Genomic DNA, 14,371 nt, shown 5'->3' on the forward strand with positions numbered 1-14,371 from the left:
AAACTCTAGTATTAGTTGAAGGCAGCAAGATTGTTTCTAAAATTGAGGGTCAACATGTATACTATGGTTCTTTGGTACTTTTTCACTATTTATTATAGGTTGGTGATGTGTGATTTCTACCTAAATGTGCCATGCACATGCAAAAAGTCTGTCTAATTTAATATTCTGATGCCTGAAAATGCCTCCAGGAAAGTTAATCTGGTAATTATCATAATCAAGGACGGTTATAAGAGCTGGTTTATATATATTTAAATAATTTTCGTATATGCACTAAGTATTTATATATTTATCCACCTAAAAGATTTGGACAAATTTAAATTCATATATTTATCGAACAGTTGAAAAATCCAATCCTTGCATCCATGTTATAACTGCAGGCCGCGTTGAGATGGTGCAATTTCTGCTGCTCGCCACTTAGGTAATTTACTTACCAAGAGGTGGGTATCTTCCGTGTAGCATGGGAATAACATAACCATCACAAAACCATAACAGCTGGCGATCGGTTTCTTGTACGTTATTGCCATGCCATCAGGGAAACCCACTTGCAACGCTTGCTTGCTTAAAGCCTGATTAAGAAAAGCAATTGACAGCTGCCTTTGGTTATAGATGCGCTTTCCTTGGTCCATCCTTTTTCTTAAACATGAAGAGAGAGATGGCATTAACAAGCGCATTAAAAAAAAAAAAAAAAAAAAAAGACTGGAAGCACTTTCATTAAATATAAACTATATTTGCCAATCACAAGAAGGACGTCCTTTGTATTTCCCAGCTACAATTCCCGGAGTTCCTTGTATAAACATGGAGTATGTTCATATAAAGTTAGGATATATAGTGTATTCATGGCTTTTTAGGATCTATATCCGAGCTAAAACTTAATTATATAAAATTATTATATTTCTTGTAACTTCTTGCAAGGAGGTTGATAATCTGATACTCCAATGACGACCTTGGATTCTTTAATTTACCTTCCATTTGTTGGAAAAGTCCATGCTAACCAACAAACGAAATTGACTTCCATCCAATTTTACAACAAGAAATATATTCAATTCCTTGGTTGCAAGGAAAATATTTTGAGAACCAATCAAGCGGACATGAGCCGAGTCATGCAAATCCTCAAGTGACGCGTAACAGAAGAACTTTTTGTGAGATGAAATGATGCATCCTTCCATCACTCTAGCTGTGGACATCTCCAATAGTTGCAGGTTAGTTCAAGTGTCTTAATATCTATCGAGGAAAACAATCTCCTTTAGCTAGGCAAGGATGGAAAGAAAGATCACTTCAAATCCACATTGGGCAATGGTGATCTATTCGATCTTTTTTTTTTTAAAAAAAAAAAGGCAACTTCCAAAACACCACGGTACCGCTAAGACACAGTAGTAACTCCGGTATTTCATTTCGATCTTTTTGTCTGCATCATACCTTTCTCATCTTTTTATATTTGGAGGGCTCCAAACGGAGGATACGGCACAAAAAGGGCCGATATCGTGGCAGAGGGGGTCAAGATTCATCAAGGGAAGCGTCGCTATCCGGCAAGCCGTTGGGTCGCTATCGCGCCTGCTATCCCCCCTTTTGTTGTTTTGGCTGGACGGGGAGCGGCCAAAGACATGCCGCCGGTGAGGGGAAGGGGGAGACAGAAGGTCGCTGGGACTGGGAGCGGAGTTGAGCGAGATATTCCCCCAATTCTCAATTCCCACCCGTGATCGCTGACAGGTCTCGTCTTGCCCTCGGCATCCCCGCGGATAGGGTTATCGCCGCCGTTTTGACGCCTGGTTTTCCGGGGTGTGGGGTTTGAGATGTTTTTTTCTTTTTTTTTTTCTTTTCTTGGCTTTCTAGGAAGTGAATGTCGGTCTTGGCCTTGATGACTGTTTTATTACCATGGTTCCTAAAGGTCTAAGAATTAAGTTCCTCGAGATTCAAAAATAATAAGCGGTTATAATATTATTATAATAGCCTTGTGCAGCGAATTCAAAAAATAATAGATGTTGCGGGTGTCAGTGGACAACGATGTGCCGCTTGAGTCCTGTCTTTCTGGGACTGATAGCATGTTTGTGAGATGCCGTTATGTTCTAACGGCTTGTGTTACGTATTGCTTTGAACTTCTAACATGTCGGGCTTAACGACGGCCCTGTGATGCACCTCCGGTCCGTGATCTGCACAGAAACGGAGCGAGGGGTAAAATTCTCGCTTTTCTTCAGATTTAATGCAAGGAAGTATATGGGTGTCAAAATCAGCGAATACCAACAACATCATCGGACCCATGAGTCGCTGATTCTTGCTTCATAAATTTTTTAAAAAAACTCGCTTGTCTCTACCTACGTCTATCCAGCTAAGTTATGAAAGGTTTCTTTATTTTCTGGTGGAAAAGAAATAAATCAAAGCAATAAATAAGTAATAATCAAATCTTCATCTCGCGATGGTGCTTTCAAACTTCTGGCCGGTTTTTTTCGGTGGGTGTTGGTTGATTGGCTTGATTAGGCCACTCAATGCCGTACGGCAAGCGGCAGCCGTTGCCGGCGATTGGTGGCATTCGCTCTAGCTTGGCTCTATCTTGTCCCAACATCGCGAGTTCATTATTTAATTATTGTTCTCATTTCTTCTTATAAAATAGAGGGCGGAGGAGGGGAGGAGAAAACCCCCGTGATGTTTAGTTTGCGCCCGTTCCCCTCCGCGACAAATGGGTCGGGCCCGCTGGTTCCACCGAAGGCCGTAATGTCTCGAGGGAAATAAATTCAAAGTGGCGACGGTACTTTCGGAATATAAAAAGGAGTGGACCCCACGACACCCGCAGCAGCAGCGGCAGCGGCAGCGAACAGTGCTTTCACGCATGCCGAGCACTACTGATAAAAAGCAGCGGCCGCCTTTATTCCTCGGCGAGGAATTCGCGATCCTTTTTCACCTTCTCGGGGGCTGCCCATGCATGTGATGTGCACGTGATAAACTGCAAGATCGGTGGATGAAAAAGAACGAGCGGGCCATCACTTCTGCTTGATGTATTTTTTCTTCTTTTTGTTTCTTTTTGATGAAAAAAACATCTGACAGCCTGATCTTGGCTTGTTCAGCCTTTAATTTTTTGTCTTGAAGAATGATTAATATTTTTATATTTTTATATATATTTTTAAAATATATTTAGTCTATAGTTATTTAAAAAAAATTTTTTCGCTGATCACTGATTGAAAGGAGCATGCATGCGCTCTATTTTTGTAATGTCCAGACAGGAGTATACTTTTTTTTTTTTTTTCTTGATCTCTTGAAATGTTCATGATATGCCATGAATGGATAATGAACCAGCAATTCATTCATTATAGATTAATTATGATTAAATATTTTGGCTATTGAAGTACATTACTGTATCAACTAGTAAGATTTGTTTGGAGGATACATGATATGAGTTACATGCAGCTGAATTATGTGTACATTTGAGATCTGAGATAAACCATGGTTCATCTTATAGTATATATACAATTATTAGAGTTCAAATTAAACTAGCAGGACACAAATCAAGTAACTCTAAATGCAAGCAATTTATGATGAATTATTTGAACATATGTAACAATCACATACATATTCTGATGATGATACAAGGCTGGCACAGGAAAGGATTTTTTCGGTCCCCATCCTATGGTTCGCTGATTGCAAGAAGGATTGCAAGGATGGTTATCTCAATTCACCTGATAGAATTATTGTAGCATCATCATATTCCAGGATGAGAGCGGAAGCTCCGAAGCTCGCTGAATAAACGGAGCAAATCTGTTGCTCCGGGTATTTTGTCCTTGCATATCCCCTAGATAGCTACCCCCTGTTCAAAGAAATTACCCCGTTTAGGACAGTGGGCAAAAAATGTCACCATGACATCGATTTATTCTTGGGTTCCATGGATCATATCTGGAATAGGGAAGGCGCGACGAATGAGGTGGATGGGAATAAAGTTACCGTCCAACATTATAAATAAAAGATAACACTTCCATCCACAAAGGAACAAACAACAATAAGAAGTTTGGTTTAGGGTTCCATCAAAAGGTGCCCAAAGGCCAGTGGAGCACCTTTTTTCCTTAAATCCATCTTTTTTTTCGAAGGTGGTGAAAAGTAGGGAAGATAAGGAATTAGGAAAATGCTAAATATTATCATCACCTTTTAGTTTCGCCATCTGATTTGGAAATCCATAGATCGATCAATCGAGTGACAGATGGGCCTGACCAAAATCACCAATCCTACCATATCCCACTAATCTTTAACTGCAGCATCAGTATGATGAATTGAAAGATGATGCAATAATCGATAGCAGTACTTAGAAAACTACGGCTACATGGTGGGAACACAAAGGCGTACCATAAGGTACATCGGTGGTTGCAAAAGAAAGCAACATGCTCCTGTATAGGCTTAGACAATATAGGGTCTCCGTATTGCATGCATCGAGTGCAATTGGATCGTATCAAATTTTACGATAAATAATATATAATGTTATCTTTTATATTTCATCAATTTTGAATTACATATTATCCATCATGTATATATTTTAAAATTTATCTAAATTTACTTACCCCTGATGTATGCAATATTTTTTTATAGGAGTGTTCTCTAATAAATCAAACAATAAAGCCTTAAGAAAACTACAAAAATACTAATTTGTTATATGTTCCAGCAAGAATAAAAATAAAGCACACACAGATTCGTACAATCACGCAGAATAGAGAAGAAAAAAAAAAAATAGACACAAGATTTACATGATTCGACTGAAAAATCTACGTCCACGAACAAGACACGAGAAAAAAATTTTACTATAATGAAAAGAGAGATACAATCACTAGAACTTTTCAAACTCTAATCACAGTCTGATTTTTCAAATCTCTCACAAAAAATTATCGAGATTGATAAAAAATATAATATTTATATTGATTTTAAAAAATTTCAATCAAATTGCAATACGAATTTTTCAGATCAGATTATAGTTCGAATTCATAAAAAATATTTAAAATTCAAATCATATTAATAATATGCATACCTTCCTTACTTTCTAAATTTCTAATTAATAGCTGTGTGCTATCTCATTCCCCTCGAGGGCTTAAACATACTCAAGCGAAAGATGAACAGAAGGGGAGGGTATCCATCCCAACGGGTGAGTGTGCCTTTATGAAACAAACCTTCTAACAACAACCCCAAGCCGACCAGGCATGTGAGTCACCAAACATACTCCGAGAGGATCACATGCACATGCATGTACGTCTCCCCTTCTCTAATGCCATTTATGATGTTCAGATGCTCTGTTTTGGCACATATCATGTTCAGATGGCCGACATGCTGGTAACTCCCTCCTTGCAGCAGTGAAGAGGTGTGGTTTTTATCCTTTTCGAAATGAATGAAGACAGATAATATAATAAATACAATTGCAAGTTAATATAGAGCATGCCCTCTTTGACCCTCTCAAAGGGAACCCAATATTTTTAACATTAAAACACACTGTTGCACCGCCAACATTTTGGTGGTAAAATGGCCTTTATTCCTTGGGAATAGTGCTGAGGTCAGAGGGCTTGCATAAGTGTACTAGTCTTCATTTGATGTGACAAGTTAGAGATGCTGGAAAAAAGAAAAGGGTTATGAGGGAGAACAGGGGACAAAAAGTGGTGTTTGTTATATGTTTGGGCTGGGGCATCATAACTAGGTGATGATTAGGAGTACTGCGAGGTGTTTGTATTGTCATAAGATTTATAGCTTTTGTTTTCACTCCATGGGAGAATGTGAACCTGAGGGGAGAGTTTTGGCGCAAGTTCTCATGATGGCCTGGGGTCGTGTGTACCTCTGGAAGATAACCTCAGGCTTAGGGGCCCGAGACTGGAACCGCAAAATGGCCCACGGATAAAGCTTAGAAAAGATCGTTTTGCCTTTCCAAAGTCTCGAACAAACTAAAATTATATATATGAAAAAAAGAAGGAAATAATGTGTGGAACACAAATTAACTATTATCATTTCATATCAAGATATCTTAAACAAAAACTAGTTATACTTTACCAAAAAAAGAAAACAAAAATTAATTATACATAAGAATCATAATTTTGATATATACTTTTGTTTTTTGATTGATTAAAATGTAAAGTTTGTACTTTGTATTGCTGATATTATCTTTATTTTTTTTATTTATTTGTTTCTATAAATATTATAAATTATACATGGCAAGAAAAATTTAATGTAAAAACTGAATAGACACTTGAACTAGTAACTCCCAATAGTTACCGCCTTTTTTAGCCCTCCCCGCAGCCAATAAACCATGTTTGCTGTTGTATCTCCCGGTAAAAGTGATGCCACTAGAGAAACGGAAAAATTAGGGAGACATATTATTAAAAATAGTTCGGCACTCATTTCAAATTACTTATTTTATCTATATTTGAGATGACTTGGCCAGAGAAGCGGCCAGATTTTATTGCCGAAGATAATAAGAGTGGGAGTAATGATTTTATTGCCGAAGATTAATAAGAGTAAGGGAGTAATTTGTGGGGAAAAAATATTGGCAGAGATGGGAACGTCTAACTGACGATAACGCTTATATCATTGGTCTGAGACATGATATGAGTAATAATAATGATGTTTTTACAACGTTCATTATTCGTGATACTATAGGAAGATTGATTTGGAAGATGAACATTTCTTAGGTTTGTTGCTGCTTTTTATATTTTTTTTATCAAAAATTTTTTTTGAAAGTAATTTTTTTAACTATCAAAATTTTTAAAAATTATCATCATGCATATTTTCAGCCTAGCTGATATGTTTTTAGACTTCAAGAAATAAAAATAATAATTTTTTTTTTATTTCTTTCATTATTTGAGATACTATAGGAAGACTGATTTTGAGGGGACATTTGTTAGGTCAGTTGCTGCTTTTTGTATTTTTTTAATAAATTTTTTCTGAAAGCAAAATTTTCAGCTATCAAATATTCTAAGGGCACCTAGACCAATATTTTCTTTAACTTTAGGCAAAAAAAAATAATCAATAAATGGGCCTATAATTATCCAACCTGAAATTTTAAAAGTTTATTAGATTTCAAAAGGAAAAAACTCTTGGTACTCCTAACATAACGTCCCACCAATTAAGGCAGTCAAATGCACTAGTTATTTTCAAAAATAAATATGTATGTACTTATATACATACGTATGTATATATGTATGTATGTATAAGTGAGTTAAGCTAGAATGGAGCTTGACTCCATCGAGCTCAACTCTTTTACTAACAAAGTTTGTATGGAAAAAAATATTTTTTAATTATAAAATTAATAAATAATTGTAGAAATCAGCTCAAAGTGTATATATTAAACAGAAAATAGCTTTCAAAAGGTCCCCGGAATAAGAGAGCAATCGGATTTGGTTGGCTTGAAATAATGAGTTGGGTTGGATGCAACTGAGTCAAATATATGAGAATCCAAATTAATCTCTTTATTAAACAAATCAAAAATTCAAAACCTAGCTTTTTCTTTTTTTTTTTTCCTAAAAATGTAGCCCATTGATCACATAACCGCATTTACTAAACTGGGCAAATCAAGTTAGATAGGTTAACTATGTTGTAAAAAGGTTTAAAAAGTCTTAAATGGGCTAGATATAAGTCTTAAATAAGTTGGGTCATGATATAAGGTAACTATTAAAGTGGTTAAAAAATATCGGTAGACTGTTGTTAAGATTTGACACCTCGAAATTCGATCCATATTGAGCCCACAATGAGGTCCGCGATGAAAAATGGAGTCCAATGAGATCAAGATGACCCCAAACGGAGCCTGGATGGAGAAGATACGAGCTTTTGAAGTCGGCACGAGATTCGAGGTAGTAGAGGCCGTCAGCGGCCGGCGGTGGGCCAGCAAAGCAGTGGCGGCATGGCCGCGTGTGGCCCAGGAGCGGCAACGCAATGCCTGGGCTCGGCAGCGCATGGGCTAGGCCCACGGGGCGCGGCCCGGGCCCAAGCGACCGGCGCAGTCCGACCCAAGCCCAGGCGCCACGCCTAGGACTTGTATCCCAATCCACCATGGACTGAATGGTCCACGAGCCAATGCGTGGACCGCATGGCGTTTCTCACATGTTTCTCACGATCCACGGTACTATTTTATGGATCGATCATGATCGGACGGCTCTGGAACATCTCGGTGATGATCCAACGGTGCAGAAAGGTTTTTGGGCTTGATTAAGAGTGTTAAACCTAATCTAATTGGATTTAAGGCCTATAAAAGGCCAGTGATCACGGGAACCGGACTATGGCGGTGGCTTGTTTTTCCTTGGACACGCGGACAAGTGCGGCAAGTTTTCGTCAGGCCGAAGGCGTGAGCACCGTGAAGAGAGAGAACTGCGTATGACACTGTGAGAGAAGGAGCAAAACTCTTGGACAGCGGACAGCGATCACTTCAGGGGTTCAGAGGGGTCTTCCAAGAGAGAGAGCTTTTGTGTGGGAGAACTTTCTATGAGAGAGAAATTGGGTATAAGAGGGTTGAGGGTGAGATCTCTTCTTGTAAATTTTTTTTTTCATAGTAAAATTTACATACCCTGTGAAGGCAAGTCCTTTTGTGGCCGATTCACGTATTTGATTATTTTTTATTTATTTCTTCTTTCTTTCTGCTGCATCATGCAGTACTGAAAAGGTCTTGGGAGGTGGTGTCCTGGCTAGACATCCACCCAACAAGTAGTATCAGAGTAAGACGGTATAAGAATGCAGATTACAGCGATGGTGAGCAAGATTGAAGATGGAGAAGACAGGATCAATCAAGATAGAGATCAACAAGTTTGATGGAAAGAGTAATTATTTCTTATGGCAAGAAAGGGTGAAGGACGTGCTCATCCAGTAAGGATTGATCGATGCTCTCTTGTGTGAGGAGAAGCCAACCACCATAGAGGTGCGGGATTGGAAACAGCTACAGATACAGACAGTGAGTACCATCTGTATATACCTAGCGGATGAGATGGTGATCCATGTGCTGAGCGAAATTTCTCCGACGGTGCTATGATCGAAGCTCGAGGAGTTGTACATGGTGAAGTCTCTCACCAATTCTCTTTTTCTCTGGAGGCAGTTTTACCGGCTGCAGATGGCTGAGGGACAGAGCGTGCAGGAGCATCTAAGCCACTTACAGAAGATCCTCACCGACCTCCTCAGCGTTGGCGAGAATGTTGAGGAGAAGACCAGGACGCTGGTTTTGCTGGCGTCGCTTTCCCCTTCGTATGAGTCCTTGGTGACTGCTCTTCTAGTGAGGAAGAGCACTATCAAGATGGACGAGGTCACCGTGACGATACTCCAGAATGAAGTTCTCAGGAGGGAGAACCCAGCTTCGAGCTCAGGTAGCGGTAGCTCAGTTTTGGTGGCTTCTGAAGGAGCAAAAGGCAGTAGACAGAGCGACAGGAGATCGCGATGAGGGTGGTCCAAGTCTAGGAGGGACTTGAGCAAAATCAGATGTTACCATTGTGAGAAGTTGGGACATCTAGCCAGAGATTGTCCTCAACTCAAAAATCGGATGGTGGCTGCTGTAGCGACGGCTGGCAGCGATTCAGATGGAGATATCCTGGAGATATCTGATGAGGTATCTACTTCTTCTCAGCAATGAATATTAGATTCTGCATGCACCCATCATGTATGTTGCAGAGAGGAGTAGTTTGACTCCCTGGAGAATAGTAAGGACACTGTATATCTATCGGATAGATCGAGTTGTGCGATTAGAGATATTGGGGCAGTCAGCTGGAGGATACAAGATGGTGCAGTGAAAAAATTAGGAGAGATCCGATACATACCCGATTTCAGATGGAATCTTATCTCACTTAGCAGACTGGATTCGAGAGGCTACAGGACGGTAGCTGGTGGAAGAATCCTGAGGGTACTACGCGGCGATAGGATTATGCTGGAGGGAAAGAAGGAGAGCAGAAGACATTATTACCTGGTAGGAAGTCCAGTGAGAGGTGGAGCTTTGGAAGCCAGGTGGAGCCTAGAGCGAGGTGGAGCTCCAAGTGGAGGTGGATCGGGTGCAAGACAAGAGACTCAGAAGGACCAGAGGCGACGTCGCAAGGTGAGATTCCTATTGTCGCAAGATGATGCCCCGAGTAGGTCTCAGGTCAGGTGGAACACAGCATACGACGGAGATGGGATCGAGCGGTCTGGCTCGACTCTCATATTTGCCCATCCATGATCAGTAGGTGATGGCCCCAGGGCACGGGGGCAAGGAGATCCAAAAGCTCTCGGAGTTAGAAGGAGGCCGAATATCGAGTCGAGATGGAGATTGTTAGGATTTGATGCTTTGAGATTTGATTTACATTGAGCCTACAGCGAGTTCTGCGACAAAAAATGAAGTCCAATGAGATCAAGATCATCCCAAACGGAGCTTGAATTGAGAAGATACGAGCTTTTGAAGTCGGCATGAGATCCGAGGTGGTAGAGGACTGTCGGTGGCCGGCGGCGGCACGATCGGGTGCGGCCCAGCCCAGGCGCGCACACGCGGGGCGCGGCCCGGGCCTAGGCACCCGGTGCGGGTGCGGCTCAGGCCCGCATGTGTGGGCCGACCCAGGCCCAGGTGCGTGCCTGGGGCCTGTACCTTGGTCCACCGTGGACCGAATGGTCCACAACCCAGCGCATGGACCGTGTGGACATTTTTCACGCATTTTTCGTGGTCCATGACACTATTCCGTAGATCGATCGTGATCGGACGGCTCTGGGACATCCCGGTGACGATCCAATGGTGCAGAAAGGTTTTTGGGCTTGATTAAGAGTGTTCAACCTAATCTAATTAGGTTTAAGGCCTATAAAGGACTTGTGATCAGGAGAATCGGGCTGTGGCGATGGCTTGTTTTTCCCTAAATGCGCGGATGAGTGCGGTACAATTTTCGTTAGGCCGAAGCCATGAGCACCGTGAAGAGAGAGAACTGCGTCTGACACTGTGAGAGAAGGAGCAAAGCTCCTGGATAGTGGACAGCGGTCACTTCAGAGGTTCAGAAGGATCTTCCAAGAGAGAGAGCTTTTGTGCGGGAGAACTTTCTATGAGAGAGAAATTGGATGGACGAGGGTTGAGAGTGAGATCTCATCTTGTAATTTTTTTTTTTCATAGTGAAGTTTGTATGTCCCGTGGAGGTGAGCTTTTTTGTGGCTGATCCATGTATTTGATTATTTTCTGTTTATTTTTTTTCTTCCTGCTGCATCATGCAATATTGAAAAGGTCTTGGGAGGTGGTGTCCTGGCCAGACATCTACCCAATAGGCTATCTTATTTAATAAATGACTTGAGTTGGATGGATCTATTTATTATCCAAACTTGTTTATAAGAAATTGTGGAGCTGGTATTTTGACCCCATTTAATACCTCTGGATAAACATAAGACTGCATATCTTGTTTAATAAATGACTTAAGTTAGATGGATCTATTTATGATCCAAATTTGGTTATGCGAAATTGTCACTCATGAAGTTGGCATTTTGACTCAATTTAGGGCGTTTGGTTGGAAAAATGAAGATCTGAAATGAAAATCGAAATGGATGACTCTCATTTCAGCCATTTTGTTAGGAGGAGTCTCATTTCGATTTCAATTTCGGGATGGAATGAGAATGACCCAATCCCTCTCCAATCCAATCCGGACTCTCTCCGTTGGATTGAGATATCATTCCGATGTTCCATCACATCGTCAACCTCGGGGGAGGCATGCTCGTAAGTGCCAATGGAGGAGCAAGGCCGGTAGCAACCAACTTGACAATGGACCACGATGGGCACACGTCCAGCCAAGCCACCACCTCTTCCACCGATACGAATCTCCGACAGCTCTTTTGCTCCCACCTCTACCACTCTGACTGCATTGTCCCCTGACTCTCCCTCAACTCCTGCCCCATCTATCGCTTTCGCCTCCCCTCTGTTGACTTCACCATCGCCGTCGCCATGACGGATCACGCCGGCCTCGCATGTCCATCAGGTTCGGGAGCTTCTTTGATAATGACGATGCAGATGATGGCGAAGGGGTCCTGACCATCCAGATTACGCTCCACCGCATTAGGATGAGGCACTGTCTGCTGGTGCCAGCACGATCGTCGATGTCCGTGGTGGTGAAGGCGTCCTCCACTCAGATGGTGCAGGTTGAGAGGAGGTCATCTGGGCCTGCTACCAGTGGAGAGACGGCAACATCGGAGTGGCCGAAGGAAGGGGAGGAGCACCAGCGGATGGAAGAGTGGATGATGTTGGTGGCTGTCATTTGCTGGATTGGGGGCACACAAACTATTTGACAATATGCTTCTTAAAGGTTGCTCCCTTAAGAAGCATATTGTAATATAGCTACATTGCTCCAGACATGATTCCTTTTATGCAGGTTATAAGGGCATTTCTTCTTTATGTAAGTGCTCAGTTTAGTTTGTTGATATTGAAGGCAACATATCTAATTAATGGTTAAGATATGATAGTGGACAGCTTATCCTTTTCTCTTGTTAAAATTTTTTATTTTAATTAACTTTATGGTGTAGTTGGTTATGGTGATATCCAGATGAACCTATGTAGTATTACTCCCAAATAATTGTGTTAACTCTTCTATTGATGGTTTGATTTTTTTGTCTTTACTTTGTATCATCTAATACTTTTTTATTGAGCCTCTTTCAATCGGTCATGTTTAAGTGATCATTTTGTTTTTTAACATGTACATCATGTATCTAGATGCTGTGTTAAGTTCTATCTTCTTTGTTTCTATGAACAGATTTTGTCAATGAGGGCTGTTGCATGTGTCTCGTCATGGTGTAATCAGCTAATGATAGATTGTTCCCTTGATTCTGCATTTACTTTCCTATGTGATTTCTCTTGGGAAGTTATTAAGTCTCCTACTTATGATTCCGATTCCTATCTTCAAATGAACCAAACAACAATAATGAGAATCATCCATTCCAATTCCGATTCCAATCACGAACCAAATGCTTCGGAGGATTAGGCCATTCCGATTTTGTTTCCCATCCATTTTGATTTTCATTCAAATTTCAATTTCGATCGCGAACCAAACACCCCCTTAATACCTTTGGATAAACATGTGACTATATATCCTTTCTAGGACAGCATGGTAGATTCGGCATTCCCCATGTGATAGTCTAGATTCTTTCTACGTATGTTGTTGGAAAACATCAGAGCACTTGTGGTAAAGCTTTGGGGACCCTATGATCCGACCAGATCACCTAAACAAACTCCTCATGAATAGCCACAAAGTTCAGCATGAGACTAAATGAGTTGGTTTAAGCTTAGGACAATTACAAGAATTGAACTGTCAATCGGAAAAAAATGATGGGTTTAGTGTATATAACCGATATTTCAATTCTGATACCTAAAAATGCCAATGCTAGCGTCACATAGATCTAGTTGAGGCCATGGAGAAGCTTATATCTAACTAGAAATGAGGTGTGCTTGAATAACTTAATCCCAGTTACTCCTTGTATCATCTTTCAAATGTTAAAAAATTAAATGAGCTGACTTGAGCACTGCTTAGTTACAAAATGAGCCGAGCTTGAGCTAAGGCTGAGCTAACTCAAACTTGGTTCATTTAAGCACACAACCAGAAAAGGAAAATTCTTCAAGCTCGATCTTCTTACCAAAAAGATCACTCCAAGGCCACATGTCATACGAGGATTGGTGCTTGGCGCTCGAATCCCCTCTTATTCGAACCTTTACCCCTTCTGTCAGGGTCAGACAAGAGAAACAATAAAGATGTGTTGCAGCTCAATCTTTGGGCTGAGCTTAGAATAAACTAAGAAAACAACTTTTATTCGACTACACATGAACCTGGATTAAATAATTTGGACAATGAACTAACTAGAAGCCAAGCGGCTCCTGATAACACTTCTAGTCATTGTAAAGTCACAAGTTTACAGGTCCTCAAAATACAGACATTAGAATCAAAGTTTCAACAACCATAGCTAATTGCCAGCATCTGATATAATAACTCATGATAAGACAAGGGTTTACTCATCAAATTTTGTTGTAAGAATCCATGCAGACATATTTAGCCCCTCATCGCTGAAAATTTTTTGAATATTTATATAAAATCAATGAATCTATCTAATATTTTTTAATTAATTTTTTTAGATAAAATTTTGGTTGTCATACTATTTTTTTTTTTATTAACTGGGAGGTGAAGATCATCTGTGAGCTTTATTATAAAGAGAATGGTACGGATAAGGTCATTATGCTGTGACCTTTGATTGGATACATTAAACACCAAGCAGACCCTTTCTCGGGGAAAGTCCAGGGTCTGTAAGTTATCAAAATTTATGCTACATCAAAAGTTGTGCAAAGGGTAATACATAGTGGTTCTCATGCAGAGTGAGGAAAAAGTAGGCAGAAGTATCAATTTTGGGCCTATATTTCTTTTGCTCAGAGTAAAAACAGCATCTGTATTTTAGTTGTTGCCTTCGCTTTTCGGTA

The sequence above is a fragment of the Elaeis guineensis genome, chromosome 8, assembly GCF_000442705.2.
Source record: "Elaeis guineensis isolate ETL-2024a chromosome 8, EG11, whole genome shotgun sequence".
In the NCBI taxonomy this organism is placed as follows: Eukaryota; Viridiplantae; Streptophyta; class Magnoliopsida; order Arecales; family Arecaceae; genus Elaeis; species Elaeis guineensis.